Source organism: Macrobrachium nipponense, chromosome 30, assembly GCF_015104395.2.
Source record: "Macrobrachium nipponense isolate FS-2020 chromosome 30, ASM1510439v2, whole genome shotgun sequence".
Lineage (NCBI taxonomy): Eukaryota > Metazoa > Arthropoda > Malacostraca > Decapoda > Palaemonidae > Macrobrachium > Macrobrachium nipponense.
In genome coordinates this window covers 26,400,685-26,406,684 of record NC_087218.1, presented here as the reverse complement: position 1 = coordinate 26,406,684, position 6,000 = coordinate 26,400,685, and the positions used below count along the sequence as shown (strand labels likewise).

Genomic DNA, 6,000 nt, shown 5'->3' with positions numbered 1-6,000 from the left:
AAGTTTTCTGCACATTGGTTCAACAAGGATTCACCAATGAAGGGTATGAATGTGGAAGTGACCACTTTCTTGATTGATTTTTCTCTGGAGACATACTATATGTATATATATATATATATATATATATATATATATATATATATATATATATATATATATATATCTATATATATATATTATATATATATGTATATATATATATGCATATATATATATATATATATATATATATATATATATATATATATATATATATATTCTAACGTAAATATAAACATGTACAGAGTGAGAGACAGACTTGAATTTAGTCATAAAGTAGCTTCTACAAAGTTGTCATTGCATCACTAAGCGGTAGCTAGTTCTGTAGAGAGAGAGAGAGATCCCATGATGGACTCTATTCATGGATCCCTTTTTAACACTTACGGAGGACGCCTGGCACTCCCTGGCACTCCCGAGGAGTAGTAGTGGCACCACCCGCCCAAAACGCCGGCCCAACAACCCCCTTCAGCCGCCCTTACTCGGCACCACACGGGCGAATTGGAAGCAGCAAGGAAGAGCCCTTTTAGAGTAGGAAATCAGCGGTGTGACCAGTTACACTATAGATGACAGCTAAAGTGGTCGGGGTCGTCGAGGGGGCGAGAATCTGTCTATGCCAGACCCTGCCTCATCTCGTTCACCAATTCCCCCTTGCCAGACCAGTTTCCCATAGGGTCGTGAATGCTCTGTGCGCGACGGACCTTCGCTCCCCTCAAGGCGAGATTGTGCGAAACAAGGTCCTTTCTTTAGACCTTGGTGCGAAGGAAACACGGTCCGTGACAGTGTTGTGGCAAAAGAATTTTTTTTTTTGTACGTGTTCGATTCGCAGGTGCAGAGATTAATTGGTAATCTAAAATAAGACAGTTTTATATGCCTGATCGCAAATCAGTTCGAACACGTACTTTGTAAAATTCTGGCATTGCTCATCACAGCCTCTCTCTCTCTCTCTCTCTCTCTCTCTCTCTCTCTCTCTCTCTCTCTCTCATACACACACACACACACACTCAGAAACACACAGTCACCGGCTCATTCATCAGACGAAGGCACCAATATCCTGCTGCACTGGGCACACAGGGTAAGTCTCGACATTTTCACATATAATAAGTGGATTATTTTTATGATATAAACGTCTTCTTTTGAAAATTTATGAAGGTTTTACACCGTGTTTAAACACAAATGCACGTGTAAAGTTTCCAAATATGTTGGCTCGTGATTTAGAAACTAGGAAAACAAATATAAGAATTTGTGAAATGAACAATTTAAAAGATTAAAAGATAATAAACTGAAGGAACACGACGTCCTCAACTATGAGATGAAAATGTATACCATAAACTAAACATAAATACTGCTGATAATGTTGATGAAACCGCATAAAAAATCGCCTTTAATGAAAAAAATCACCAGTTTTCTTAAGGACAAAACTTGATCACTGGCGGTTATTACCGGTTTAAGGAGAACCTGTGAGACATTCTGATGGCAGGCAGTCGAGATAAATCCAAAATGACATATTATCGTATTCGTCTGTCAATTGAATAATAATAATGATGAAGGAGTGATAGAAAACGACCAGGAAAAGATCCTCTGGGACTATGGTATCAGAACAGATAGGGTGATACATGCAAAACAGACCATGAAGAAAGCATGGGACACTAGAGTTGAAGAGAAAGAGAGGGAAAAAATTTTTAAGTATCAAGACCTGAAAATAGAAATAAGAGGGATATCGGATATCCCAGTGGAAATTGTACCCATAATCATAGGAACACTAGGAACGATCCCAAGATCCCTGAAAAGGAATCTGGAAAAACCAGAGGCTGAAGTAGCTCCAGGACTCATGAAGAAGAGTGTGCTCCTAGAAACAGCACACATGGTAGGAAAAGTGATGGACTCCTAAGGAGGCAGGGTGCAACCCGGAACCCCATAATATAAATATCACCCAGTCGAATTGGAGGCCTGTGATAGAAAAAAAGTAATAGTAATAATAATAATATCAACGCTCAATAGTTTTGTCAAGGCGTCACTAATACCTTAATTTACTGACAAATTTAGTCCAAGAATGCTTTGGGAGACGCGGATATAATTATATCATAAAAGAATCGATGTGTTGCAATATATTTATAAGGAAGAACCCTCTACAAGAAAACAGCTCTACGTAGAAAATTCTACAAGGAACGCGCTTTCGAGAGAAAATAACTATAGCCATGTCATTGCTAGAGAAAGTCAATACTACAGAATAAAATCCCCCCCCCCCCCTCTCTCTCTCTCTCTCGCTCTCTCTCTCTCTCTCTCTCTCTATATATATATATATATATATATATATATATATATATATATATATATATATATATATATATATATATATCATATATATATATATATATATCTATATATTGTGTTCTAGATGTACGAAAAAAACTGTGCGAGAGGAAAATAATTCTACAAGGAAAACTGGTTTGCATTACTTACAGTAAGTAAATCTACGAGGAAAATAACCCAGAACAGTAAGTGTTGCTTTAAAGCGAACATCATCGAACTTCAACTTCCTGATCATGATTCGAGTTGCATCACTTTATTGTCGTGTTCAGGGATGAAGTGACGCCAGATGGCAATCACATTAATCAATCCATCGGGAGGAATTATCCTCTAATATAAAAGGTAATTGATTCAATTTTAAAAATTCAGCATCATGCAAAGATCAGCATCAGTTGAATCTGGCATTTCGGAGGCATCTTTCGACAAAAGACGAAGGATTGGTTTCCGGATAAAGTACAGTCACGTTTGAAATACATGTGACAGCTGTCTGACACTTTTTTTTTTATGGCGGTTGATAAAAAAAAATAAGTATGCCTCCAAAATGACAGATTCAACTGATGCTGATCTTTGCATGATGCTGAATTTTATAAATTGAATCAATTTCCTTTTATTTTAGAGGATAATTCCTCCCGATGGATTGACTGATGTGATTGCCATCTAGCGTCACTTCATCCCTGAACACGACAATAAAGTGATGAAACTCGAATCATGATCAGGAAGTTGAAATTCGATGATGTTCGCTTTAAAGCAACACTTACTGTTCTGGGTTATTTTCCTCGTAGATTTACTTAATATATGTAATGCAAACCAGTTTTCCTTGTAGGCCAGTTGTACGTGGTTTTAGAATTACTTTTTTGTCTCAGGTTTTTCGTACATCTAGAACACAATTATATATATATATATATATATATAGTATATATATATATAAATATATATATATATAGATATAATATATATATACTATATATATATATATATATATCATATATATATATATATATACAATTTATACAACTGACGAACACACGAGCGCACATTTTGCAGAGATAAATTCCTAACTCGCACCAAGACCAAACCACAGTCTTTCAAATGAGAGGCCATTGCATTACCAGTCGACCCGCACAAGTCATGAAAGGGGTTGGCACCAAAGTACTTCAAAGAAAAATTCCAGGTACGGAAGTATTAAGGTTCCAACTTCTTTTATGACCTATGTGGGTCATTTAGTAACACCCTGGCCTCTTGTGTGAACGTCCGGGTTCGGTCCCAATGTGAGTCAGGATATATATATATATATATTATATATATATATATATATATATATATATATATACATATATATACCTTCCTTTCACAATAGTTCTTGAATGTCCTCTCCCACAAATTAAGAAGCTCTGTGTAATTGTGCATTTATGTAGCTATTTGTTAGAGTGAGTCGAATGGATTTGATGGGCTGAAATACTCAGACAATTATCGTCACTCGACCCGACATCCCAATATTAAATAACGTTTGCCGGTCAGCTGTTATCCTGTTTCCGCTTATTTGTTTAGTTATTTAGACTTGTGTATGTTTTATCTTGGCTTTGATCCCTAAATTGTAAATAAAACTGTTTTCTTTTGGCTTCAAACCGAGACAATCAAACTTATTCTATCTTGGATGGCACCTTCGTCAGTTTAAATATTTTAACTAATTTTCTTGCATTTTCGTCGACTAAATTGTTTTCGTAATTTCTCTCTCTCTCTCTCTCCTAGACATACAGTGTACGAGGTATCCGTGTGAAACATTTTTATATGCCTACCTCGTCTCCTCTCAAATAACTATTTCCTGTATCGTTGGAGTCACTCTAGTCTTTAAGTTATTTCTTGAGGTTTCATATACCACAAGAGCTTTATTACTGCGGCGTATATATATTTGATTATTACTAAATTATATAATTATTTAATATATTATATATTATATATATAGATATATCTATATATTATATATATATATACATATATATATATATATATATAGTACTTGTATATTCGCTCTCACTTATGTTACGTAAGAAAAACTCCACGAAAGTGTCGTAACCTTTTTAGATGTGATGTTCCTAGTCACCCACGTAAATAAGATTTCTGTTCCCATATGTACGGCATGAAGATGACGTCATACAAGTGGAGACTGTCAATTATACATTTCCCAGCTGGCATGCCACACAGCGACCACACCATAACTTTGGTATATTTTGTTATTTCATGAATATATTCTATTTTGAGTTATTTATCAATTAAAATTTGTATAATGATCAATGTTGAAATATGAGAGACGAATAATTGAATCTTGTTGCACAGAGCAGTACCACAAGTCATACCCGCAAAAATTACACTAAAGTCTGCATGATCGGCGCTTTTGCCAAATTTTGCTTTAAATCATAATGCAGTTTTTTAAAGGCGTTATCAACTTCCCTCTTGTGTCCTGAACGACGCCCCGAAATCCATATTCAAAGTTTGTCACCCGCGCGGATTGGGATGGGCCAGGGAAGATCGATATCACGTGAAGAGGGATGAGACACCGTCGCAGCTGTCGTAATACAATATGTTGGCATCAACACAAAGCAAAGTGCGTGAGACTCTTCACTCATGCTCGGTGTCCGCGAGCTTCGATTTTAAATCCAGATTCAAGTTTCAGACTAATCTTTAACAGGGTAATTACAGGCTAGGCAATGGCTCCAAATTCGAAATTAGCAAGGTGGGATAAAAAGTATATATTGGGCCTCTGTTCACTGCCATACATTTAAATACCTCTTTGTGTAAACCTTATTAAACTTTAATCCTTAAATTTTGAATCTTTCCAACGGTTTCGAAGGTAAATCTCTTAACTTCGCAACAGATTATTTCTGAAATTAGACAATACACTGCGTGTATAATATATATATATATATATATATATATATATATATATATATTATATATATATATATATATCATACATGCAGTGTATTGTCTAATTCAGAAATCTATATATATGATATATATATATATATATATATATATATATATATATATATACACGCAGTGTATTGTCTAATTTCAGAAATAATCTGTTGCGAAGTTAAGAGATTTACCTTCGAAACCGTTGGAAAGATTCAAAATTTAAGATTAAAGTTTAATAAGGTTTACCACAAAGAGGCATTTAAATGTATGGCAGTGAACAGAGGCCCAATATATACTTTTTATCCCACCTTGCCAATTTCGAATTTGGAGCCATTGGCTAGCCTGTAATTACCCTGTTAAAGATTAGAGAAATCGCCCTTAATGCTAATCTTGTAGTGTCAGTTCGATATTAAGCCTTCTTTTGACTATGTTGTCCTCTGTAAAATCAGTTTGCCTCAGTAAAGGGTCCGAACAGGACAGAAAGTACTTGGCTATCTCGCTTTTTCATTTTTTCCTTAGTGGCAAATACCTTTATTTATACATAGCATCACGTTTTATAAACTTCGTGATCAAGTTATTCATATATATATATATAATATATATATATATATATATATATATATATATAGTATATATATATATATATATATATGTATATATATATATTATATAGTATATGTATGTATGTATGTATAGAATATATATATATAATATATACCTACATACATACTATATATA

The 6,000-nt window shown here is 34.5% G+C and overlaps 1 protein-coding gene across 3 annotated transcripts in view; it reads left to right on the top strand.

Moving 5' to 3' along the window:
- Nucleotides 1–529: 529 nt before the first annotated feature.
- LOC135202386 (G-protein coupled receptor moody-like) overlaps nucleotides 530–6,000 on the top strand; it is a 48,653-nt gene continuing 43,182 nt past the window's right edge. The window contains exon 1 of one of the 3 annotated variants that reach the window (XM_064231766.1): nucleotides 530–567. The gene's annotated coding sequence lies outside the window, so the exon portion shown is untranslated. The other 2 variants (XM_064231765.1, XM_064231764.1) reach the window with 2 other exon arrangements.